The sequence below is a fragment of the Globicephala melas genome, chromosome 4, assembly GCF_963455315.2.
Source record: "Globicephala melas chromosome 4, mGloMel1.2, whole genome shotgun sequence".
In the NCBI taxonomy this organism is placed as follows: Eukaryota; Metazoa; Chordata; class Mammalia; order Artiodactyla; family Delphinidae; genus Globicephala; species Globicephala melas.
This window is the reverse complement of record NC_083317.1, coordinates 104,351,183-104,379,068: the sequence shown is the minus strand read 5'-3', so window position 1 is coordinate 104,379,068 and position 27,886 is coordinate 104,351,183. Positions and strand designations below refer to the sequence as shown.

Here is a 27,886-nt window from a genome sequence, read left to right as displayed (position 1 = left end):
AGATTCCTATGCTGCCTTCAAAGAGTTAACAACCACATGCAAATTCCCCCCAGTAGAGCAGAGATTATCTAATAGCCACCTCTCCCCAAGGGCTGCTGAGTGGAATACTCAGTGCCATAAAAGGAGGGGGGAGCTAAGGAGAAGAGCAATTCTGTTGGTCAAAGAAACGTAAAGAAAACATAGGACTTGTGTTGGGTCCTTGAAGCCCAGAAAAAAGGCAAAGTAAGGCAGTCTCAGGACTAGTGATTGTAACTCAAATGACGTTTTCAGGTGTCTGACTCACAGATCTGAATTGTATATATGAAGGGTATAGCTCACTAACTTACAGAAACTTGAGTTGGCTCACATAGCAAATTTTTATTAAACTATGAATTGATTTTAACTGGGAAAGATTTGTTTTTACAAAATGACTGAATCAATTCAGATGGAAAGAAACCAACATATTTTTCTAAAATGACTGATCCCAATGAAAGCAAAGGCATTTATTCATTCATTTCCTCATTCAACAAACATTGAGTGCCTGTTAGTACCAGCCAGTGTTCTACGTATAAGGTTCCTGCCTTTGGAGCTTACAGTTTGGTAGGGGAAAGCCAGACAGTAAAACAGATTGAATAAACAAGGAACTATCAGGAAGTAATAAGATGAAAGTAAAACCAAGTTATGTGCTCGAGCTACTGATTCAGATTGGGTGGTCAGGGAAGGATTTTTGCGAGAAGTGATTTTTAATAAGAAATGGAAATGACAAGAAGGAGTTGGAAAGGCAATGAGAGGGCGTTGGGGTCATTCCAAGCAAAAAAGAACAAGACTGAAGGTAGAAGTAAGCTTAATATGTTCAAAAAACCGAAAGGAAACGAGGGCTGGAAAGTGATGGGCAAGGGGAGGGTGGTACAAAATTAGTTAGGAAAGCCAGGCAGGGCCACATCATGGAGGCCTCGTAGGCCGGGGTTAGGGGCTTGGACTTTATCTACGTGTGATGAGAAGCCATCAGTGATTTCAGGTGCTGTGTGGAGTGAGCAGCGGGGGCAGGGAGACCACATCAGTGGCCAGAAGCCTGGCGGGGATGGCCATGGCTTGGACTAGCATGCATGCCAGCTGACCCAAATCTTGACTTTTCCATTGCCCATTGGAAAGCATCAACAAGCTGTACTTGTGTGTGGTTGAAAAACAAAAACAAATTCTCCCAAATAAGATTCAATCAAACCATATAGGGATGCTTTTTTCCAACAGGCCATACTAGAGTTCAGTTAGAGTCTCAGACAAAAGGACAGACCAGACACCGCTGTTGAGGTGTCCATGAATCTTTAGGAGCCTAGGAATTTGGTGAGAAGATGGGTTTGAACTAACTGGACTGGGTCTTGGACAGCTGATGTGGAAAGGAGGTTGGCTGCCGTGGTAAAGAGCAGGGGATACCCCTGCATCGCCATCTTCCTACAGTAGCAATGGTCTGTCCCTCTGGTGTAAGATGATTTCACGGAGACTCAGTTTGATCTCGAAAGGCATCATCGAGGATCAGTTTGGAGAACACGAGATGGGACTTGAATATGAATCTCCTCTGGTACCTTCTGAGCTTTTCAGCATATCATTCACTGGTTCTTCTTGGCTGGGCAGAAGAAAGGATCAGATTTCATCACTCACTGTGTGCACAGAGTATTATATAATGTTCTACAAGGTACACAGAAACTTTAAAAAGCATATTATTATCATTTACCAGATGCCAACTGTGTTTATATAACTTGATTTTCTTGGTTACTGGTCTCCATTTTGTAAATTAGTTCAAACCAATAAATCAAACTCCATTTCATTCTACGAGAGAGCTTCAGACCAGGCTAGGAAGCCCTGTGTGGGAACCCTTTATAAAAGAATAAGAGAGTCAAGGTTGTGTTCTTAATGCCCATTTTATATGCATGACTTGAGTCGAGCCCTTATGCATAATTCATGCGGTCATTTACAGGCTTTTACACGACTCCTTCCTTTAAGAGTTAACTAACAGAGGACAATATCAGCCATGGCAACCAGGATGTTATGTAAATCTATCTCTGCACCAACAGAAGAGGGGGGGGGTTGAGAGGAGGAAAGGGGGGTACACATGCCTCTTGATGTTACTCATCATTTATTAATGTATTTAACTGAAAAGAATTTTGCAGGGTATATATGTGTTTGTACATTGCCTCTGGGTGTGAGGGCACTGTTTAACCCTGTGAGCAAACTATTTGAATAAATGGAAAATAACTGATTTCACTCATTTCATTTCCTCTCCTTCCAAGGAACAGCATCATGAGAAGGTGAACAAAGTCTTGGATTTGATATCAGGTGACACAAAATTCTTGTCCCTATAGCCCATTATACTAATCAAGTTACTTAACTCCTTTGAATCTCAGTTTCTTGTATATACAATATAAATAAAAATACTTGTTCCCATTTATTTACCTCATACAGGGTGAGAGGGGACTACACAAGAGTATAAATAGGAAGAGGAAGGAATTATTGGGGGTTATCTGGAAGGCAAGTGACCAGATGTCAGTAGTAGATTTTCCCAGAGTCATTGGGATGATACAGAGCCAAGTCAAAGCAAAGGTCTAGCAAAGTCTTTCTACGACAAAGGTCCTGACATAACTGCTGTTCACTGAATTGCTGGAGGGAACCAAAGTGGGACCCTCTATCTTGCCGAATGGGACTTTGAAATTTTCACTTCCAAAAGCTGATCCAAAAGCAGTGATAGGGTCTGACCCATGAGTATTTAACATATTTACCCTTTACCTGACAAACAGATGTTTCCTTCAAGTGCAGCTATAAAGCAAGACTGATCAAGAAGCAAGTTATGCGCCCTCTCTCTCTCTCTCTCTTTCTGTGTGTGTGTGTGTGTGTGTGTGTCCTAGGCTTTCAGTACGGAGACCAGGTCAGGGCTCCTGTCTAGGAGAATCTTCCAGATGGACTGAGTGAAGCCATCACAGTTCTTTCTGGATTTCATACACAGTCCTGGGGTGGCTTCAAACTAATGCGTGATGAATCCTAGACTAACAGAATTCCTGTAGAAAGACAGCAGCCACATTTCCCTGTGAACAACTAACTGGCTTTTGACCTTATTTCCAACACCTGAGAACTGAAGACACCTTCTCGTATATGCCCAGTACTTACTCTTCAGTATTTCCTATTTTTAAATTATGGTGTAACTGCATTCTTATCCCCCATTACAGAGGATTTGGGGATTGTTCCGATTCAGCTGTGGAGTAGACAGTACTGTGTTTCTGTTCCAAAATAACCTGTTATTTTTTATTATAAAATAATATATGCTTATTATATACATTTCAGAAATCAAAGAAACATCTGAATGAAGAATTAAAAATTCACTGTCAATATTTGATGTCTTAGGAATTTTTTTTCTGTACATATGTGAATATACCTGTAATTACAACATTAAGAAACATGGTCTATTTTCCCATAGGAAAGTTCATAATTGGGGTTGTCTTCTGTCCGGATTTCCTCATTTCATACATCACAGGGGCCACAAATGATGTGCCATAAAACATAGCAACAACTCTAAACTTCTATAACTACTTAAAATTATAAAATGAATAATTCCTACCATAGACAGCATCCCAAATTACAATGAACGCACAGAGGATTCCAAGCCACTGAGCACCACTGCTAATTTTTCAAGAGGTGAGCATTCTTGGAACGAAACAGTACCCTTCCCAACCTTCCAGGAAGAGGAGTCTCCAGGATCACCAGAACAATGGATTCTTCACAGCTTTGCTGTATTTCCAGCAAAGGTGATGCCCATAGCCCCAGTCTCTAAGTACGACCAGTTATTGGACTGATGTCACTGGGGTCTTTGCCTTTACTCTCTGGAAACTAGAGGCCAGTTCATCCCATAATTCTTTATATCCCTAAACCATAGTCCAAAAGGCAAGCCTCTCTCAGTTTCTGGTATCTCGCATATTCTTAATTCTGTATTCCTTAGAATATCTTTCTCCATCTCCTGCGATTATGATGTTTTTTTCCTAAGAAAACTTCTGATCATTCCCTCTGGAATCCTCACTCCATGTAAAGAAACTTCCAACGCCTCCTATTTCTGGTAATATCGTGGTTATTTGGAACAACTTCCTGCTGGAAACAACTAAAAACAGCTGAGTTCATCTGCACACTCTCAACACCTCCATTTCCATTTCCAAAGGATATTGAAACAGCTCGCTTCACTTCAAATGTCAGTGTTTATTAACACCAGGGCAGGGAAGATGCACTTCTGAACTGTCAGAGATTGAATAGTTGAGACAGACATAAAAGCTTTTTTATTTTTTCATAAAAGCTTTTTAAGCTGATGTTCTTACATATCATTTATTGACAATCCAATCCTGTTTAACACTTTCCCATCTCATTTCAGGGTTTGTCAAGAGCCTGCTGGGACATTTTTCACAAGCCATTTTGGACCAATTCCTTGGCAAGCAAATGAAATCTCTTTGGAGGGTGGCAGGCCAATGGTGGCCAGATCAGGAGAATCAGACTGTGATTCTCTGTTTGGTGCCAAGAGGGCCCATGCTCCCCTTTACACTTGGCTCAGATGGCTCCCCTCTTTGTGTGTGTGTGGTTTGATCATTGCCTCCCCCTCTGAACCCCTCCTGCCCACTCATTTTTCCTACTTGCAGTTTGCGTGAATGATGGGCAGAACTTAGGACTGGGATGGAACTCTGTAACAAGCAGGCGAGACAGACATGCTCCTTGGTCGATGGGAGCATGCAGTCAAAACCAGACATCACCATATGCTAAGTGGAAGACCTACAGATAGAATACTAAAACCCCACACAAATAGGAAAGCAGTATTTACATGGCGCAGCCAGTCCAGGGTCAAGTACGTCTGAGCATAAAGAGAGATCGGAGCTGGGAGAAATACCAGGTGTGTGTACCTGCATTCAGAGAGCACTTGGGCCCCATTAACATACCTACACTGAATGTCTAGTATAGAAATGGTTGAGACATCATTCTCATATCTGATACCAGATTTCTTCACCTTTAATGAGAGTGCATACAGCACAGCAGTTAAAGCCCAGGCTTTGGATCCAAAAGCCCAGGCTCTGGACCCAAACATATCCAGGCTCAGATCCTACTTCCCTGAACTATACTGTTCTCAAGCCAAATGGGAATAATAACAATACCTCCCTTCCTAAGGTAACTGTAAAAATTAAATGAAAATATGCACATAAAGTACTGACTATAATGCCTAGCACATCCAGAGAACTTAAAAATTATAAGCAATCGTCATCATATATTAGCTTATAGGTGAATTTCTTTTTTTGGCTACTTGAGATAAATGGTTAGAGATTGAATCAGTTTCCTTGAATCTCCAGCAATACCAGCAAACATACTGATAACATTAATTCCAACACTGTGATTATAATATGTTTATTTTTTATTTATTTATTTTTTTTGCGGTACACGGGCCTCTCACTGTTGTGGCCTCTCCCGTTGCAGAGCACAGGCTTCGGACGCGCAGGCTCAGAGGCCATGGCTCACGGGCCCAGCCGCTCCGTGGCATGTGGGATCTTCCCGGACTGGGGCACGAACCCGTGTCCCCTGCATCGGCAGGCGGACTCTCAACCACTGCGCCACCTGGGAAGCCCTATAATATGTTTATTTTAAAAGTGAGTTTCATGAGTTTTTAAAAATTCTACCTATCATTGTCTTTATTTTTATTTATTTTTGTCCTGTTAAGGATACTTTTTTTTTTTGTAATTCTATATATTTGAAAGTCCTTGTAGAAATTATCATAATCTTACTCGTTTCTTTAGTTTAACATTTCTGAAGTAGCTAGCACATAATAGTGTTTCTTTAGAACAGTAACTTGTCATGTGTTGAAATTATATCTTAAAAGCATAAACTTCTATAAAATATTAGAGCCCATTTTAGGTAAAGTCATTTTCTTCTTTCAATAATTCTGTGTGTGCAAAGATTTAAGACCAGAGGCAGTAAAATTCATAGTCTGAAAGGGCTATCAATCTTCAGGTAGCCTGAAGGACATAACACATTGTTAATGTTTAATAATAATGTATCTTATCATTAATACTGACTTCTTCTTTGCTTTTAGAGTGTTTTAGAGAATCTTCAATGGATGTGCCACCTTGTGGGGTTAGCTGTACCAAGAACTTGAATATGGAAGCCACTGATGTTCACAGCGTCATCACTGAGGTCTTTGCACACCAAGTCGATCTCCGTAGATTCCAGGATTGGTTAATTCAGTGCTAGATCACCAAGGACCCAGATTCTATCTTTCCATTCTGCTATTTCCAGTGTGTCACCTTTATCCTCAGGCTGTCTGCCTTTCTCATAACTTCCCAACCAGGCCTAAGAGTGTCCGAAGGGAGAAGAGGTGTCTGGCTTAGGCTTTTTTTTTTTTTTTTTTTTTTGCGGTACGCGGGCCTCTCACGGCTGTGGCCCCTCCCGCTGCGGAGCACAGGCTCCGGACGCGCAGGCCCAGCGGCCACGGCCCACAGGCCCAGCCGCTCCGCGGCACGCGGGATCCTCTCGGACCGGGGCACAAACCCGCGTCCCCTGCATCGGCAGGCGGACTCCCAACCACTGAGCCACCAGGGAAGCCCTATGCATCCTTTTTTAAACTTTTTTCTATGAAAGAAAAGGATTTAGCTTTCTTCTCCGCACCATATAATGCCCCTTCCTAGTCCCCCATCCTCCCATCAGAGTCACATCACAACTTTGATTAGAGAGATAGTCAGTGTTTACATTCTGATGACTATTTGGACTTTATTCAAACTGAGTCAGAAGTTGTACTATGATTTATATTCCCTTTCCTCTACAACTTTGTGTATCCCCTAGAATTAACAATTACCTATTTTTATTTGCTTATTTTTCAATGTACTTCCTAGCAATTTGACTGCAAATTCTCCATTAATCCTCTAAATTCCTCTCAAGATGTTTGGAGACATTGGCTATCTATCAAATCATATTCCTGAGGAATTTTCTTTTGGAAACTTCTGACTTGTTCTGATCTGGGCTGGCTGCCATTTGGGGATCTTTCTTTAACATCAACCTAGATGTTCTCTTTCCCCTGTCTCTTCTTTCAGCAGTTTTCTTTCTTGGTTTGCTCCTTAGTTTTTGTGGTGCACACCCTCCAGTCACCTCCCTAAAAAGGAGTGGATCAGAGGTAAATTTATGAGATCTTGACAATGTCTCTGTCTTATCTTCATTTGATTGATAGTTTGGTGGGTATAAAATTACAGGCTGGAAATCATTTTGCTTCTGATATTTTGGGGGACATTTCTCTACTTTCTTTTAGTTCCCAGTTTTGCTGTTGAAAAATCCAGAACTATTCTGATTCATGACTCTCTTTTGCACAGGCTGTTTTCTTTCCCCTGTAGAAACTTGTAAGATCTTACCCGTGTCCTCCGTGCTGTGAAATGTCTTGAGACTATGTGTTGACTTGAGTCTATTTTCATCTATGTTGATGGTCACTCAGTCAGCTTTATTTCCTTTAGTTCTAGGAAATTTTGTTGAACCATTTCCTCGATGATTTCTTTGCCTCTGTTTTTTTCCAGTTCCACCTGATGAATCTTTTTTTTAATTGCCAATGTAATGAGCAAAAAAAAATAAATTTTAAAAGGCTCAATTTTCATTTCTGTGGTTCCTAGTGATGTAGCCTATCTTTTCATACTACCTTTACTATCTTTATTTCCTAGGTTAGTTATCTCCTGTATCCTTTGTCCATTGCATTCTCTTCCTTTCTAGCAGGTCTATGTTTAAAACTGAGGGGAAAAAACCTAGCCTATGTTTAAGTAAAAGATTCTTCAACCATTATAAAAGTAAAACAAGAAGAAACAAAGGAAGAAAAGAGCTTAGGTAGTCCCACCCCAAAGACAGCCAGCCACTGGATATTTTGGTGTTTTCTTCCATCCTCCTTTTCTTTTCTTTCTATGCATATGATTTTGGACAGTGCTGTTATCTGACAAAGTTGTGATCAGCTTGTTTGTACAATTGTGTGCCCTACAATCCTACCTTTATTTTGAAACCTCTAAAGAAGGCACTTTGGAAGGTGTGAGTCACTCAGTCCTTTAAAAAATTTTTTTATCAAGGCGTTTTCTCCTATAAAATCCTAATTTTCACTCTGCCCACACAGCACTTGCTCTGAAATCAAGGCAGGGAAAAGGCTGCACCTCTGGGGACATGTGTAACTGGAAAATCTTAAAATAGTTCTGTGAGGAAAGGGAGTGAGTTTAAGATAAAAGTTGTGAATCTCTAAGTTTCCAAGCTCAGGAATTCCCCACTCTTGGGACAGCTTCCTGATTGCTCTTTCTTTCCCGCACGAACTGTGCCCAGACCCTCTCACTCTCCCCATCTAAGACCCAGGTCCTTGCGTCACCTCTCCTCCTTCACTGCCCGTTCTAGATCCCGGTGGTCCAGGTATCTTCCTGACTCACTTCCTTGAAGTCTCACTGCCCAGCCACACATCCTCACCCACTCCTGGTCCACACTCCCAATTCCCTCCACCCTGCACAATCATTTCTTTTGTTCCTCATTACACACATTATTGTGATTATCCCTTATGCTGTGTTCCCTCCCCACCCCACTCTCACATTTAGGGATCTTAGTTATTGTTCACTGATGTATCCAAGAATAACTAGGACAGTGCCTGGTACACAGTCTGTGTCAAAAAGTGTAAGTCTTGCTGAGAGAATAAGTGATTGCTCAAAGCAGCACCCTAGATACTTTTACCACCCTGGTTTTCTCCCACCTTCATTGTGTCGATTTCCAAACTTGAATTTACCCAACACCCATTTTCTCAGCCTCTGATGCTGTGGCTTCTGCTATTTTCAGGCTGCTGAGAGCTGCTGGAGAAAATCACAGATGTCTGCCAAGTGGATCCACCACAAAAATCATATTGCTGAACCTCGTATGTGCCTTTAATCGTGCCTAACAATCTTTGTATGTATCTCACGTTGCTTCCCTAGCAAATTCCACACTGTGATGTTCTAAGACATCTTTCCTTTTCGAATTTGCAAAGAGTCAGATTTGTGGCCCAACCATAGCCAATGTTCAGACTTGAGCAATTGTTTTCATTTTTGTAACAGGTTCTTTCCAGCTCTTATTTTTTCTCTATTCTTGTTGGCCTCTTTCCCTCACCTACTTCTAACCTAGGCAATCTTGCTGAACTTTAAATCTACTCACAAGCTGCCTTAGGTCATTTTGTTTTAACAGAGAGGGTTATAAGTTTGTTGTTGTTGATTTTTTTAATGTTCTTAGATGATTTTAAAGCTTTTTGTAGCTTAATTTTGATGGCCATGTCATATTCTATGATAATGTACTTGCCTTTACTAGTGTTGGACATACACATATTATTCCATTTATTTTATCATAAAAACCTAGGCACATAAATCTTTATTTTGCATTTCTGCAAATTCCTTATGGTAGATTCCTAGATTTATTGGAGTCAAAAGGTATAAGCATTTTAAGACTCATGATAAATGTTGCCAAATTTCTTTTCAGAAAAATCGTACTGATTTATGTTCCTACCAGTCACGGTGATCATTTCATTATACCCTCACCAGTACTAGCATTCTTGTTTTATCATTTTTTTCCAACTGGATAGACACAGAATGTTTCATTTTAACTGCATCTCTTTGGACATTTGTGAATATGACATTTTTCACATATTCATTAACTATATGTACTTTTCTTTTTGTGAATTGTCTATTAAATATTTTTCCCCATTCATCTGTTGAGGTATTCATGTTCTTGGTCATTTTATCTGTTTACTTGAGAAATTTATGGCAGTAATTTTGTGTAATGTTTACTAGAAATAATTTTCCAGCTTGATAATTGTCGTTTTATTCTTTTTGTTCTCTTTTGCTTCTTTATATGTACACACTGTTTTTAAATCTTGTTAGAGCTATGTATCTTTGCCTTTGGGGTCTTTGCATTTGTTTTTAACCTTGGAGAGTCTTCTCTGATCCAGAAATTTGAAATTGTCTTCCAGTTTTAATTTTTAATAGTTTGACATTTATAAAAGTTATTCTTCATATACTGGCATGCATTATGATATAAATTTTTTCCCCAACTAGCCAACCACTTGGTCCAGTTTTGGAGTTTTAACTGGACCAACAAATAATATCCTTTCCCCTTCATGAGTTAGAAACCAATTAAGAGAAAAAGACAATGCAGGCCGATGTGGTCTCCTTTATTTCTGGATAAAGCTAATTAGAATATGTAATTTAAGATTAAACCGCCAAAATAGTCTGTTAATACACCTCACCCCTGGATTAAGCTGTCTGGGCCACCCGCACCCAGGCCCTGCTAGACCACAGTGAATCCCCAAAGGGCAGAAACAGGAACTTCCTCAATAAGGGGCCACAGAGCAGAGGGCAGAACAGCACTCAGCTTCTCTGCAGCCCAGCAGATCCAAGAGAGGACGGGTCTGAGCCACTCACACTCTATTTCTTCTAAACTCATCAGTGAGGTGTTTTCCTCCTCCTACCCTAGGGAATAGAAAGTGAGGGCTTGGGAGAGAAGTGGGATGTGGGACTCTAGTTGAAGACTTGTGCACAGAAACACACACTTAGCTACACTTTCCCTCCAATCCTTCCTCCTACCCCCACCAATAAATATCTAGGACCATTCATTGGAGAATCCCCCACTTCCGTCCTGTGCTGTGTACCATATTTATCATCATCATATATAGTCTATGGGCTATTTCTGGCCTATCTATTCTGTTTCCCTAAACTATACTAGCAGTAGAAATAAACTGAAAACATTATTGTTCCTTTCTGTTGTCTTTTACTTTCTGGGAAAACTAATCCCTCTCCACCATCCACATTTTTTTTTTTCTCAAAATGTATTAGTTGCCCACGCACCACAACTACTGAGCCCGCGCACCTAGAGCCCGCGCTCCCCAACAAGAGAAGCCACCGCAACGAGAAGCACGCTCATTGCAACGAAGAGTAGTCCCTGCTCGCTGCAACTAGAGAAAAGCCCACACACAGCAACACAGCCAAACACAGCCAAACATAGATAAATAAAATAAATAAATTTATTTTAAAAAATGTATTAGTTACTTTTGCTGGTTGTCCTCTAGCTGCACTTTAGAATGATTTTGTCATATTCCAGAAATAACTCTATTGGGATTTTGATTGGAGTTATAACTATAAATTAATTTGGTAGGAAATTGACATCTTTATAATATTCAGTTCTCCCATCCAAGAACACGGTATGGTTCTATTTACAGAAGTCTTCTTTTATAATTTGTAGTAAAATCTTGTCATTTATTCATATAAATCTCTCATATTTCTTGTTAAGGTATTCCTAGGTATTTCATCTCTTTTGTTGCTATTGGGAGTGCAATCTTTTTTTCTGTTATGTTTCCTCACTCATTATAGTTAGTAAATAGAAAATCCGGTAATTTTCAGATACTTATCTTAACATATATGCATGTATCTTTCATATATTAAGTCATTCTTCTCACTCTTTTATTCATGTCAATACTTTCTTCCTTTGGCTTTCCAGACGGGAGCTTTCCAGTTGGTACGCTGCATGCGGTCCACTGCTGTGCCGAGAGGGGGACTCGGGTGCTCTATAAGACACTGACTGCCCAGCAGTCAGGGAGGGTCTGGTGCGGCCACTTGTAACTAATCACCTACATTCAAGAAGCTCCTTGGAGGCTCGAGAGAGAGCCCTAAGCAGAGGAGCTCTGATTGTGTGAGATCACTATTAGCAATGAGCAGAACCGGCCACATCCCGCACACCTCGCTTTGCGGCAACCTGTTAAACAAGCTCAAGGGTGCCCTCCAGCCAGGATGCCCCCTCTGTGCCAGCTGCAGAGCACATCTCTGCCTTGTGGCCCTAGGACCATGGAACTGCTGGAGGGGTTTGGGTACCAGGTGCCCATGGTGCCCAGATCACAGCCCAAGGGGGCTCAGGGCAGGCACTTCACAGGTGGCAGCTTGGAATCTTGGTCGTGACACAGGAGATGCTGCCACGTATTTGTGCCAATGGATTCTCTTAGTGACATTCAAGCTACTTGCAAGGTGACTGCTCTAATAACACCTGTCTTTTCCTCACATTAGAGCTTCGTCACTACTTTGAAGTACATGATATGAAAAAGCTATATTGTTTTGAAAAATCTACTTGCATCATCACAACAAATTGCAATATCACATCTGTCTATAAAGCAGAAACTAACACACCATTGTAAAGCAATTATACTCCAATAAAGATGTTAAAAAAAAAAGAAAAAAGAATGAAAAAACTGTTAGATTTTCCTGGCAACTATTATAAATTTTTTAAATTAAATTAAATATTTTAAATTAGCAATTTATATGAACAAAGTTTCTCATTCGTGTTGACTAGCAAGAGATGATCATTAAAAAGTCAACACCAAGAAATGCTGATGACCCCTTATATAATCTTATATTAATCTCATATTAAAGATTTAGGCATATAATCTTATATTAAAGTTACATCCAGAGAAGTAAACCTAAGTATCTAGGTAAATAATCTGAGAATATTTTACATGGAAGTTTTATATAAATTCAATATTGAATATCTTTTGTAATACATTATGTTTTATTTTTATTACCATAATTATATAATATAAAAACACACTAAAATTTTTTCACCAAGCCACAGATAATTGCCTGCAAATCCCCTATGGCTTACTCCAATATATCTTATAGATACTGTCATTTTCTTCAAGGGCCATGTGTGGAAAAGGGCTGAGAATCTCTGTTTTAGAACGATAAACATATCATCTGCAAACCATGATAGTCATGCACTTTCTTTTGTAATAGACTTGTTATCTCTGCTTTAAGCCATTGCAACAACAAACACGTCCACACAAAAAAAGAAAAAACACACAAAAAAACCAACTGTGGGTTTGATCCAATCACTTCCTGTGCCATCAGGCATCCCATTTTTCTCCTGAACCATTAATCTCTTCCTCTCCTGGGCACCTTCCCTTCAGCTTAAAAAAACACGATCAAATTCTCCATCTGAAAAAGGAAGGAATATTCCATCAGCTTTGCATTCTCAAGCAAGTATTTTAGCTCTCACCTTCTGTTCATCACCAAACTTTGTCAAAAAATGTTTATGCTGACTTCTCCTCCTCCCTCTGCCCTCATTTACTCCTCAGTTTACAATAGTCTGGCTCCTGCTCTGGCCATGCTACCAAAATCATCTCAGATGATCATCTCCTTTGTGCAAAACGCTATGGTCTCTTTTCAGTCCTCATCATCCTTGGCTTCTTTGCTGACCACCCTCTTTCCCCATTTTTAAAAGCTATCATTTATTGAGCACTTCTTGTGATTCAGGAATTGTGCTAAGTGCTTTATTTAGATTACTGAATTCAATCTTCACGATAGCCTTATTTTAGATAAGACTTACTCTAGATAAGCCTTACTCTACCCATTTTACAGATGAGGAAACTGAGACTCAGAAACATAAGCAAAATTCCCCTAGGTCTCACAGTAAGTAAGGGGTAGTATTGGGCATTCATATGTCCAAAATTTTTTCAATCCCTTGTTGTCTTCTATGAAATTTTGTTTGCCTTGTTCTTTAATCTTATCCTGTATCTCTGTGGCTTGTTTCCAAAGTTAGGGAAATTTTCGGGAATTCCCTGGTGGCCCAGTGGTTCGGACTCCAAGCTCCCACTGCCGAGGGCCTGGCTTCAATCCCTGGTCGGGGAACTAAAATCCCACAAGCCACGTGGTGCGGCCAAAAAAAAAAAAAATTAGGGAAATTTTCACTCATTATTCTTGCAAATATTTTTTCTGAAGTTTCCTCCTTCTACTCTCTTTCTGGGACTCTAATGGCATGAATGTTAGATCTTTTGGTATGCTCCCACAGGAGAGAGGGGGCTATGCTCTTCCTACCGTCAGCAAATCTTTTGTTTTATTCTCTGTTGTTCAGATTGGATAATTTTCATTGATTTGTCTTCGCATGTACTGACTTTTTCTTCTGTTATATCCATTCTGCTATTCAGTCCATCTGGGGACTTTTTATTTTGGTTATTGTATCTTTTTAGTTCAATATTGTATCTGGTTCTTTTTATATCTTCTATTTCTTTGCTGAGACTTTCTATCTTTCCATTCATGTCAAGACTGCTTACCTTTACTTCTTGGAGCATTTCTCTAATAGCTACTTAAAAGTGATAATTCCAAAATCTGTTGGCTGCTGTCACTTATCTTGTCCCCTGTGAGTTGACATTTCCCTGGTTCTTTGTATGATGAGTAATTTTGGATTGCACCTTTGATACTCTGATTGTTGTGTAATGAGACTCAGGTTCTTGTTTATATCCTATGGAGAATTTTGATATTTCTGTCTTAGCAGGCAATCGATCTGGTTGGGTTCAGGTCACAAGTTCTGACCCGCCTTCTATGGGTTGCAGTTCTAACGACAGTTCGGTTTTCCGAGTCTCTGCAGGCTATTGGGATCTGTGCCCTGTATGTGCTATCCAGTGACCAGTGTGGGACCAGCATGGTGGCCTGTCCCATACTTCAGTTCTCATAGTCTTTGGCAATCTATTTAGGGCCATGTCTATACATGTACAGGCCAAGGGTGAGCACAGGGATTCATAAACAACTTGATGAGGTTGATTTCCTGAACTCTTCTCTCCCCATGATCATCTTATCTTTTCAGTTCCGTGGGGCTTCCCTTTTCAGTCTGGGTGTTTAGCTACCTGGTTCTGCTGTCCACTTCCTACAACATGGAGTGTACATTCCCAGACATGGACTATGCACTCGATATGGTAAGGTCAATTAAGTGCCATGTCCACCCCTGGACCAGTAACAGTCAGCAGGGGCGTCTCCTTGAGCTGATGGCTTACACCAATTAGGACACTCCTAAGGGACTGAGGATGATTGACATTTGACAAAACTGGGCTCTGTGAAGAACAGAGACATGGCCGTCGGGTAGACAACCAGTAGTGTTTAGCCAGTGCTTCTTTCATCCTTTTCTTCCCTAAACCACTAAATGTCAGCACCACCCTCCCAATCACCCAAGCTTAAAACCTCAGAGTTTTCTTCCCCTCTGTGCTTCTCCTCCCCATCCTGTAAACATCCAGGCAGATGCTCAGCCTAAACATGCCTCCTCATCAAGGCCTCTCTCTTTGATCCTGTCTAGCCACATTTTAATTTTAATTAAAAAAAAAAATTTTGGCTGTACCCTGTGGCATGTGGGATTTTAGTTCCCCGACCAGGGATCAAACCCACACCTCCTGCATTGGAAGCACAGAGTCTTAACCGCTGGACCACCAGAGAAGTCCCCTAGCCACATTTTAAAGCTCTCCTTTCCTGCTTCAGATTTCCCTTCTCTGTGGTTAGCTTCTAAAAGCAGAGAGGAACTGATCATCAAACCCCCCTGGCCTACAGAAGAAAGTTCTCAGCACTGTGATCAAGGCCTCCCCGCATCTGCCCTAACTTCTATGCCTAGGGTCACACGACACCCCTCTACCCCCCAACACTCCACCAGCTACACTGGACTAAAAGTCAGTCCTTAAACATACCCTGTATTTTGTGCCTTTTGTTCCAGCTGTGTCCTCCTAAAAGACCCTTCTATGCAATCACAGGATTCAAGGCTCAGCTAAGACACCATGAAGACTGAGACCACACAGAGTTAGCATTCATCTCCCTTTCCCCCGAGGCCTTGTGGACATTTCTACTGTAGCTCTTGATCGCGATGCCTTGAGTTGCACTGTTGTCTCCTTCACTACAGCATGAGCTACTTAAGACGTGAGACCCATTCTCGTTCTCTTTTGTAGCCTCTGCAGTTCCTGGCCCAGTACCTCAGACACAGTAGATACTGAAGACATGGTTGTTTCATTAGATTCAGTTAAATGGACTTGACTCTATAGCCTCTGGTATAACTTCTTGGGATCAAACCAATCTAGAAAAATAATTTTCTCCTTTTAATAAGCTTCTGTGGGTGTTTTATTCAGAAAGGCATTTAATAGAAATTATTCTCTCCCCAACGTAGGTGAGCTGGGTGCTCACCTCTATGCCACTATAGCTCCCTGTACCCCTCATTTTATATCACTCATCATTTTTCAATTACTTGATTAGTATCTGTTTCCCCACCTCACGCTTTCATATCATTCTTTGAAGGCAGGGACTAATCTTTCTTTTTCTCCACTGTATGTCTGACACCTACCACAGTTTCAGGTTTGCAGAAAGCACCCACAAGTATTTATTCTTTGAATGGAGTTGAGTAAATAAGGGCTACTGAGAAGAGATAAACGGAGGTTTATTGCACTGCAAACTGCAGTGATAAGAAATAAATTCAGACATCTAGAGTCAACTGACCAAGAGAAAAAAGAAAACACCATATATAGTCTACGTTTATCAAGACAACCTTTGCCTTTTCCTTCTCCCATTCTCTTTCTCCCTCTTTCTTAACTTCTGCAATTCTTTATTCTCCCTCCTTGTTTGTACATGGGGATGGGGCTGCCAGTTGTCCCCTCATTTCCATTCTCATCTTCTTACACGTGAACAGAGTCTCTAGCTTGTCAGAAGGCCACCTAGGTAAAGCTGACATTTCTTAGCCCCCTTTGTGGCTTGGTGTAGCCATTTGACTAAGTTCTGGCCAGTGGGATGTAAGTAGAATGAGGTTTGCAACTTTGGGACCATACCCTTGAGAGAAAGCTGTGAGCTCTCCCTTTCCATCTCTCCCCTTCCCAACAGCTGAAATGCAGATGTGCTGGCTGGAGCCAGAACAGTCACGGTGGCCCACAAAGTAGAAGCTGCATGTTAAGTGTAGTAAGAAGATCAAAGAAGCCGGATCCCTAACTCCACGTAGCCACCAGACCCACCCTGGCTGCTTCTACCCACATTGTTAGGAAAGTGATCTAGAGAAATGTCTATTTTATTAAACTTTGTCTCTAAAATAACACCAATACTTATCTCCTTAATAATACAATGCATGGCCATCTTTATGGCCATTTTTCCCAATAGAAAGAAAAAAAAAAAGATAAAGGTACCTTTGAAAAATCCTACTCCCATAGACCAAAACTCTTGGCTATACACCATGTGACAATCCTTCTATCATCTGGAACCTACCTCCAGAAGAGAATGATATGGGCTGTCGGTGCACAATATCTCATTTCCAAAGGATAATATGTTACCACAAAGGAATTAATGCAAGCAAAAGACATTTTGCAAAAATTTTATGTCTTGCTCTGTGTCTTGAAAAATTATGGATACTTGCTACTTTGGGATATTTCTATTAAAAAATAAAGTTGACCTTTCAGTGTCTAAATGAGAAAGGAAATGTTATAATTGGATGTCTACTGAGAATCATCTTGGTTATAAGAAAGGGGTTAGACTATAAGCATTTGGACTTTTGGGACAAAAGAAAAACATTACTGATTATTATTTAATGTTACCTTGAGTAGATAGCAAAAGGGATTCTATTGAAAAAGCCCTTTGCATTATGTTTGTCTCTCAGAGTTCTGAATCTTTCATTCACTTCTCAATAAAAATAAGTAACTACTTAATTTATCGTCTGGCAAAGCGAGGGGAATTATTGGCCCAGAATCCCCCTAAAACACCTAGAGTAAGTACTGAAATGTGTGCATTTCGTTAATGTAGCCACTGAGAGCTTTGATTACTTATTCATATTTATGGAACTTTTCAAACTTATTGATGACAATAACTTCATATTTTGTATTTTTTTAAAAAAGTAGTCTCTTAGCATTCTTAGATTTAACCTCATGGTTTCTAATATCCATGAAAAACTTGGGAAGTATATGGTATGATATTACATAATTGCTGCAGTTCACAATGGAAATTGGATCCTAGAATGATCTATTTGACAGTTCACAATGTCTGGGAACGTTCAGAATCTCACCTCTCAGCATTATGACTGTCCTGTCTCTTCAGCAGGAAGCTTGCCTGGTTCAATAGACTTTGTTCATCAAGAAATCTGATGAAGGTTTCCTTCTATAGAGTCTAGGGTTTGTGGTTCCTGAAGGACAAAGAGAAGAGACTATTTCCTTTCAAAGCCCTTTTGTTAGTCCTTATTGACAATAGAGCGAATCGAGTGTTAGTTACTGGTCCCTCTTCCTTACAAATCATTCCCTTCTTGAAGGGACAGAGCAAATATTACTGGTAGGTGTGCAGTTTGGAAGGAGACTATCACTCAAGAGATCTCAAATGAGTAAAGGCCCTTCACAGTGGCTTCCGAGCGTTCATTGCTCTGTTCAAGAACCTAGCACACGAAAAAAAAGAAAAAAAAAAAAAGGGCTTCCCTGGTGGCGCAGTGGTTGAGAGTCCGCCTGCCGGTGCAGGGGACACGGGTTCATGCCCTGGTCCGGAAGGATCCCACATGCCGCGGAGCAGCTGTGCGCGTGAGCCATGGCCGCTGAGCCTGAGCGTCCGGAGTCTGTGCTCCGCAGCGGGAGAGGCCGCAACAGTGAGAGGCCCGCGTACCGCAAAAAAAAAGAACCGAGCACAGGGTCATGTACACAGCAGGTGCTCAACAAATATCTGCTGAATGAATAAACAAATAGATTCAGTGCATAATGCAAGAAAACGTAAGAAATACTTCCTGCCTTCAAAGAGTTTACCAGTCATAAATACACATTACTTAAATTAAAAGAAACCAATTTCCTAAGAAGCAAAGGATTAGTACAGGTTTTAAGTACTGTAGCTTTCCTGGAAGGTCATTCTCTAGGGCACAGAATGAAAAAGTTGATAGGGCAAGAACTGGGGCTGTGTGTGGAAGGCTCGAGATGGCTGGCTGAGAGCTTGGAGTCTGCTGTGGGTCACAGGGCAGGGAGACCAGTTAGGGGGCAACCGCTATCTGGTCCACGTGACCACGAAAGAGTCTCAATTAGGGCAGTGGCGGGGCAATGGAGAAGAGGAATGACAACATCGAGAAGGACAGCGAACGTCCCCTGTGGGAGCCAAGAGGTAAACCCGCAATACCTCTTCCTGGAATTTCAGCTGGTGAGTCAGTCAACCGTGGGCTGCTTTGACACAGGGTGGACTAAAATCAGCTCTAGAGTAGAAAAAAACTTTTTATAAAACAGCTCTATTAGCTTTGTTTACATTTTTTTCGGAAATACACAAGGTCATTTATTTTAAAAAATACACAAAGTATACAGAAACAATAAAATGTACCCCAAATCCCACTCCCACCCACCAAGATTACTGCTATTATTTTAGTGAATACCTTTCCTCACATTCTTCTATGCACAGATACATACAAAGTACGAAAGAATCTTATTAAGATGCAATCATTCCATATATGCTGTTCCTGAATCAATTTTCCTTACCCCTAACATGTTGTAAACATTTTTCCATGTTGATCAATATTGACTTACATATAACAATGTCAATTTGTTTGCCTATATCACAATGTTCCACTAATGGATATTTAGATTCTCACTCTGTGTGTTACTTAAACAATCCTGTGATTAACCTTATTATGTATATTATTTTTCAACTGTATGATTATCTCCTAATGCAAATCTAAGAAGTTGGATTGGCTAGGTCAAAGGTATGTATCATTTTATGTTTTGATACATATTCCCAAACCATATGGGATACAAAACCCTCCAGAAAAGTACATTCATTTATTTAGTTACTCAATAACTATTTTTTGAGCACCTACTATGTACCAAACATTGTTCTATATGCTGGGAATACAATAGTGAATAAAATGGACAAAGTCCCTGCCCTCATGGAGTATACATTCTAATGCAGGACAATAAGCAATAAACAAACAATTAAACATATAATATATTGTCAAATAGTGGTAAGTGCTAGGAAAGCAAAATAAAACTGAGTAGGGGGCTGGAGAGTCCCAGGGGGCAGGGGGAGGGAAGAGAGTGTTTTACATAAGATGGCAGGGAAGAGACTATGAGAAAGAGACATGGGATCCAATGTGTGAATGACCATGGGGACAGTGGTGCAGAGAAGGAACAGGAAGGGCAAAACATCTGACGTGGGAACATGCCTGGCGTGTTTCATGGCCAAAAAGCCAGTGTCTCTGGAGCAACTCGAACAAGAGGGAGAGTTGTGGGAGATGCCGGTGTAGAGGTGGCCAGGTCAGAGCAGAGAATTAGGGATGAGCACTTGTAGAGGTGTTCTAACTCATTATGATATTGGCCGAAGGAATCTGAGATTCTAGTCTGAGACTTTTAAAAGGAGAAGGAGAAAGAAGGAACTGGGTCTGCTTTAGTTGTGTCTTACCGCTTCTCAGTCTTCTATTCATTAGACCCTGCTTAGTGGACATCTGCACTCTTTCTCCCTCACCACTGCCCACCCAAGCCCGCTTTCCCACTTATAAACGGCATCTTTCCCACTTATAAACAGTTCCGGCAAGGAGAGAACCCAGGTAGGACTTCATACCTGAGAGGTGATTTAAGCTTCCCTTATGTTCATTATGCAGGTCTTACCTCACAATACCTCCCAACTTCAATCAGATTTGAAAACTCCTTTTGCCAGCCTCTTAACTACGCTGAGAGATTCTCTGCTCCCCTGATTGGAGACCCTCTGTCACCCTAACAAAAACTCAGGCAGCCTCGTGGGCTTATCATGGCTGACTTATACTAACTTACCCAAGCCCTCCTAACACAGAATTTTTAACATGGAAGGTGGTCTATAAATATTTGCTGGATAAACAAAAGAATGTATTCACAATTTTTCTCTGAAGGCGTCTTTACTTTGTAGGAGCTCTATTCTACTACTTTGATTAGCATCAGTTTCAGAGGATACATTCTGACCATGTTCTCCATGTTTTGATGCACTTTGATTACAGCTCCCTAAGCCCTGCCTTTGAGTGTCTCCTTACCATCTGCTGGGAAGGTCCAGGGGATTTAAATGTGCCTAAGGAGAGCACTTATAGACAATGCTTAGGGCAAGCCTTGAGTAAACTCAGGGCTTCACTGTGCTCCAAGATATCTGCTGTGATGATGATTTCTTCTACAGTGATATTCTAGAAATTGCACAGCGAAGAAGGACTAAGTTAGAGCAAAACAAATTTTTTTAATTAAAAGCAAAAGGTGATTTGCTGACAATGGAAATTGCAATGTTGGTTAATTTACTGTTCTTCAGTTGAAACAAAATTAATAATAGCGTTTTCTTCTGGTTATAAAAGTACTTCGTACTCATTCTAGACAAAATTTAAAATGTCAAAAAGCATAAAGGAGAAAATAAAAATTACTCATAATCCATTATCTGCAGATAGGCATTGTTGACATTCTGTTGGATTTCCTTCCACTTTAAACACCATTATGATCATACTATACATCTATGGTTTTATATCTCTTTTTCACCTGACAACAAATTCTGAACATTTTCCCCAAAATACGTTTTTTAATGTTATTAATAAAAGATGCACAATGTTCCAACTATGCCTTTGTCATAATTTATGTTATGTGCCTATTATAATTAGTAGAGACCATTAGTTTTCAACCTATATTATAAACTCTTATAAATAATGTTGCAGTGAACATTCTTCTACATAATCATTGTCTAAATCTCTGAACAATGCCCTAAACTAGACCCTCAGAAGTGTAATTATTTGGTCAAAATATATGATTTGTTTTGTTTTGTTTTTCTTTTTTTTTGCGGTACGCGGGCCTCTCACTGTTGGGGCTTCTCCCGCTGCGGAGCACAGGCTCCGGACGCGCAGGCTCAACGGCCATGGCTCACGGGCCCAGCCGCTCTGCGGCATGTGGGATCTTCCCGGACCGGGGCACGAACCCGTATCCCCTGCATCGGCAGGTGGACTCTCAACCACTGCGCCACAAGGGAAGCCCTATATGGTATTTTTTAAAGGCTTTTGATAAGTATTTCAAAACTGCTTTCCAAAAAGTTTATATTAACTTACACTCCCCTCCCACTACTCTAAACCATCCCCCTCATGCCACTGTATTTTAAGAGAGTAGCAAAGTTATGCTGGGTTCAAATCCCAGCTCTACTGTCTTAGGAAAGTTATTTAACCTCACTAAAGCTCAGTTTCCCTGTAAATCGGGGATAGTAACAGTATCTAGCTCATAGGGTTGTTGTGAGGATTAAATTAAATAATATAAAATTGCTTAGTACGGTCCCTAGAACATATCATGTAGTCAATGTTAGCAACTATTACCAGTAACCAGTAAAATCACCCTTCCCCTGATCATTCCAGAGTAATATTTGGGTACAAAATCCCCTAAACACAGTCAGAAAAAGTACCAAGCTTCCCTGTTTAACAAGACTGTTTAAGTAGCTGAAGTCACTCAATTATTGTATCCATACACAAAGCCTCAGCATTCTAAAAATACTAGCCTATTTGTTTTCCACCAGGAAGCAAAGACGGTCTTCTGAAAGGTGTTTTCTGCCCTTTATACATTATTTTAACAATAGTATGCTTTTCTTTATTATTCCAAGGGAAACATTTATTTAAGGGCCAATGGCTCAAATTTGGATTTTTTTTTCCAGCAAGAGAAGGAATCAACATAAACAGCCTTGTAATTCATCATCATGAACAGATCTCATAAGCATCAATCTACTACATTTTGGCCAGAGCCTCTCAAAAGAGATCAACATTTTTTTAAAAAAAGTCCCTGAGCAACTTAACAAAGAAAAAGTTATTCCAATTAATGTGAAAGGTCTAGTGGAATTTTGCTTAGAATTCAGTGAGTTTTTTGTTTGCCTATTCCCAGAATTTTTGGTTGAGATGATCCCAAGATAAATAAAATCACCTGTAGAAAGTTGTTTATTAGATAGATGCCCTAAAATTGTTGCATGAAATTGGTTTAGCTCTATTTAAATACAAAATAGATCAATTTCACGTGCTTTATGAGAATATATTTGCTTAACCTTTTTATAGAGTTAAATATTTACTGGGTGTGGGAACATTAGTTCTCAGCTTCTGGAGAAAGCACTCAACACTGTTCTGTGTCCATTGTCTAAAAGGATATTACTACCAGCAGGATAAATATACAGAATGTGCTCTAAGGTCTCTGGAGTTCCTTGACATTGGGTAAACTTATGCCACTGGTTAGGAGAGAAACACTGGGGCATTTCATGCTGTGAAAACAACACAGGAAATGAAATTGTAGGATATCAGAAAAGGCCCTGGCTGCTACTTTCCCTTGGAGTTTCTTCTCTGGAAATTTACTAAACAAAAAGCTTTGGTCTGACACCAAAGATAGCATGTGAGAACAGAAAACTGATTCAACTCTTCCCTTTCTGAAGTACAAATATGCCCAATGCTTTCCTGTCCTATTTTCCTTCTCCCTACTCTGAGATCAGTGTTATCAGACCCTGTAAATTTCCCATGCAGTGGGTCCCAAATAAACAGAAGTATACGATTACAAACAGTTGGGTTTAGACATCTTCCTGTTCAACTGCTTTGGCCAGAAAAGATGGGTAATTCCTCCTGTGAGACAGATTAGAGAAAAATTCTAACTTAGAGTTGTCCAGAACCTGAATGAGAAAAAGGTACCCTTTCCTCCCTGCTGCAGTGGGTATCCCTTAGCTCGACAAGCAAAGCACAGGATAGATTTTGCCCTAAACTATCTCTTTGGGCTGCACAATCGTACTGTGTATCCCTAAATTTCATTTTCATAAATGCAATATGTTTTGCTGAATTCTTAACGGTAACACAAGAAAAGCAACAGGACAAATGATAAAATATAACTTCAGACCTCAGCTTTACACTGGAAATCAAAATGTTTTATTGTGGATCTGCATGGGCCCAGCTCTGTGAAAGGCCTGCAGGGGATACAAATGGAAAAGAAAAACCCAGTGAGTTCCTGAAGGATGCTATGGTATAAAGGTCTCTCTGTATATTTGTTATCGCTTGTTATAGATCTGGGGGAAGGGAGAGAGAAGAGTATCATACTACATTCTCAATAATAAGAACTTGTTTAATGTCCTATGCTTCTGTTAAGAGTGACCTCAAAAGTCAGACCACATGGATTCAAATTCCAGCCCTGCTACTTGCTAGCTATATGACTTTCAGTGACTGACTGAGATGCCCCGTTCCTCAGTTTTCTCATCTATAAAAATGGGGATGATAATAGTAATGACTTATGTTATAGGTCATTACTATTATTCTGTGTCCGTCACAGTTCTTCTAGTACCAAGGACAGTATATTATTTTTAAAAAGGAGAACACCGTCAGTTGTCATAATCACTCTGAATTTAAACTTCAACTTTGGAACTCTGAGCAGACACTGTATTTTTTTTTTCAGATGATTATTTAATTTGTAAATATTGTACAAATTTTAATAGCTTAAATTGTATATACAGCCAAATAAAAACTTGCATTAATGACTGGTGGAACTGGTGTGATAGGATCAGTGTGCCATGCTCCTTTTTCTTAACTCAGGCCGTAGACTCGAGAGTGGCCTGGAATCTCCAGGAGTGAGGGTTTACTTACACAAGCCAGCACTGTTCTTGAGCACAATGTTGAATATTAAGGTATTAGAAAGATATACCCATTTTACATATGAAGAAACCGAACCCCAGAAAGGTTAAGTACCCTGCCTTAGGTCAGAGCAAGTAGGGGAGCCAGGCTCTGAACCCTGTCTTAAGCCAGCTTGCTGCTGAGATGGGGTGGGAACTCTGGCTTTTGGCCCTTGTGACTCCCAAGGATGGGGCAGGTGTGAAGGTTCCTTGGCTGGGGTGGGATGGGATGGCAGGGACAAAAGGTCAGCATCTTCCTGCCTGCAAACCCCCTGTCCAGCCTTGATAACTAGGTCAGCAACCTGGGAAGGATGGCCCTGTGCTGGGCTGCTAGGAGCTCTCAAGGAGCCCCTTGTGGGCAGACCAGCTAAAGCTAATCACTTAATTTGCTGGAGCTGGAAACCCAGTCAGACCCAACTCTTAATATGGAATGGAATAGAGGTAACTGCCCTTTTTGCCTCTCCATGGGTAAAAGGAATGAGCCAAGGGGCTGACGTGCACTACACTTGGAACTGAAGACCTCCAGGACCCACGTCTGAGTCGTGTTGTGTTCTCTGTAGCCTCTACCAAGTCAGGTATGACCTAGAGCAAGGGCTCAGGGATTTTTCTGCCGCAGTGAGGGTCTGCGGGCCAAGGAAGGAATGTGCCCAATGGGTCTGCCCTGTGCTACCCTCCTGTAAACTGGGCTGGGCTACTGCTTCCAACAAAGGGGCAGTCAATCACCTCTACAGCTTGAATAGCTGAGTCCAAGGAGCTCCAATGAAGGGAAAGCAGGACATGCCAAAGTGGGGGGGCGGAGGAATTAATGCTCCCCCCTAGCTTGGCCGTTCCTGGTGGGTCTCCAATATTAGACAGCCCTCCCCACGTGCTGGCACCTATACAGTCCCATTTCCTCCTTTATGCAAACAAGGCCTGCTCCAAGGCCCTCAGCCCTGGTCTCTGTGCCCCTTTCCCCTAGCTGCCTCAACAGCCACTCCCCTCCTCCTGAGATCCCCGGCACCCCAGTCGCAGGGGGACGCTGGTCGTGCAGGCTGCTCAGCTGGGCTTCAGAAGCCCTTCTCCAGAAGCCAGGCTTTGAGCTGCTGATCAAAGTAGCCCTTGACCCGAAGGGTACCTGTCACCTCATTGACCTGGGTGATAGGTGTCTTCCCCAGCAGCGGGCTCAGAAAATCTTCCACATTCTTCTGCAGGGCCCAAATGTCCCCCTCCACCTTCCAGATCACAGTCATCTGACGGTTTCCATGCGTGATGTCCTTGTAGACTGGGATGTTGTGCATACGAGAGCGTCACACAAAGTAGGGCAGGTTGGGTGGGGGGGTCTCTGGGGGGCTGCCAGCCACTAGAAGTGGGATACTGTTCATGCTTTGGGGGCTTTGGGATGCTGGTGGGGGGTAACAGGCGCTCCACAAAACGGTATTCATCCACAGGCTCCACGAAGCTGGGGTAATCAGGAGGCCCCTGGGTCAGTCGCGCAGCCCGCAGCCCAGCGGGACACCGGTCCTCCAGCCTCGCTGCACAGCCCGAAACATGGTGGCCGCCATCTTGAACTCCCCCGTACACTCGCTTTCTGCGCGCGCAACCAACCTGGTCCCGCCCCTTCCGGCTCGCCCGGCGCCCACCCCCACCCCACCCCCACCCACCCGGAACCGAGAGAACGCCTGCGCAAAGCACAAAGAGGAGACCCTGTATTTAAAATGGTTATTTGGTTTTTATTTCTAGCCATGGCAGGCAGCTTGTAGAAAGAAAATCCTCCCATGAGAACACCTAGAAGAGTTAAATTTTTAAAAAATTGTAATGTCTGCAAACATTGAAGAGCCACCAAGGCAGCCCGGGCTTGAAGGGTCAAGATGCTTGAAAGAAGGCAAACTCACTGACATAAGCCTGACATTCTACAATCCCCACTGAGTCATCTGCTGACTCATCTTTACAATGGATAGAGGGCAGAGAAGCTGAACAGAAGCTTTGGCAGAGTCACTGGAGAGACAAATATGGGAGCTCAGGGCCACCAAAGGAACCAGGACTTGAGATGCCAAGATTTTGGAGGGAAAGAAAGTGCAGAGAACTGATTTAAATAGAATTATCTGCTTTGGGACTTCCCTGGTGGCACACTGGTTAAGAATCTGCCTGTCAATGCAGGGGACACAGGTTTGAACCCTGGTCTGGGAAGATCCCACATGCTGTGGAGCAACTAAGCCTGTGCGTCACAACTACTGAGCCTGTGCTCTAGAGCCCACGAGCCACAACTACTGAGCCCACGTGCCTAGAGCCCATGCTCCACAACAAGAGAAGCCACCGCAATGAGAAGCCCGTGCACCGCAACGAAGAGTAGCCCCTGCTCACCACAACTAAAGAAAGCCTGTGCACAGCAAAGAAGACCCAATGCAGCCAAAAATAAATTTTAAAAAAACATTAAAAAATAATAAGTAAATAGAATTATCTGTTTTTTGCCTCTACGTATTTGCCAGTTAGTAAGCAGAACAGGCTAAGAGTTAGAGAGGCAGAACAAAAAGTGGCAGTTAAGAGACTGAGAAACTAAACAGAGCTAATGACAGTACCACAGTGCTGGATAAATAAACATTAGCATTCAGAGCCTACCAAAGCAGACTGGCCATGGTAAACACCTTCTGCTTTCAGTTGGAACTGATGGGACTACATCCTAGAAATAAGGGTAAATAGATATAGATCAACCTTTGTAAAGGCTTAAAACCCAGCCTCAAGTAAGCTTATTCCCTGATTGGTTTAAGGTATTCTGCTTTTAATCTGTCTGCCGGAGTTAACATCATTGAGAGTCTTTACAGTTTTTCATATGCAATGTCTGGCATTCAATCAAAAATTACCAGGCATACAAAGAGACAGGGACAAGAGAAAAAATACACAATAGAAACAGACACAGAGATGATCCAGATATTGGAATTATCAGACACAGAATGTAAAATAACCGTGATTGACATGTTCAAGAAAATAGATGACAAGATGGAGAATTTCATCAGAGAACTGAAATCTATGTATTACAAAAAAGCCAAATATAAATTCTAAAACTGAAAAATTCAACAAATGAGTTCAAAAACAGTTTAGACAGATGAAGAATGCATTAGCAACCTGGAAGATTGGTTGGCAGAAAATATCCAGATGGAAGCATCCAAACCAAAAAAGAAGAAAAAAAGGTGGAAAATCGCAAAGAAAAGCGTGTAAGACATTGTGAAAAGGTCGAACATATATGTAATTGGAGTTCCAGAGTGAAACTGAGTTGAGAGCAATAGGAGCAATACTTGAAAAGGTAATGACTAAGAATTGTTCAAAACTGATTTAAAGGGATCAAGGTATAGAATCAAGAAGTATTACAGGACTTCCCTGGTGGCGCAGTGGTTGAGAGTCCGCCTGCCGATGCAGGGGACGCGGGTTCGTGCCCCGTCCGGGAAGATCCCACATGCCGCGGAGCGGCTGGGCCCGTGAGCCATGGCCGCTGAGCCTGCGCGTCCGGAGCCTGTGCTCCTAAA

General features: G+C 41.4%; 1 long non-coding RNA gene and 1 pseudogene across 4 annotated transcripts in view; both read right to left on the bottom strand.

Moving 5' to 3' along the window:
* Positions 1 to 388: 388 nt before the first annotated feature.
* LOC115844886 (uncharacterized) overlaps positions 389 to 27,886 on the bottom strand; it is a 38,120-nt gene continuing 10,622 nt past the window's right edge. For 2 of the 4 annotated variants that reach the window (XR_011377391.1, XR_009563619.2), the window contains exons 2-3: positions 17,836 to 17,952; positions 12,651 to 12,986 (exon numbers count right to left, since the gene is read on the bottom strand). This is a non-coding gene — a long non-coding RNA (uncharacterized lncRNA). Of the gene's footprint in view, positions 1,601 to 12,650; positions 12,987 to 17,835; positions 17,953 to 27,886 lie in introns of those variants that run through there. The other 2 variants (XR_011377392.1, XR_011377393.1) reach the window with 2 other exon arrangements.
* LOC115844876 (large ribosomal subunit protein mL49 pseudogene) lies at positions 24,199 to 25,930 on the bottom strand (annotated as a pseudogene).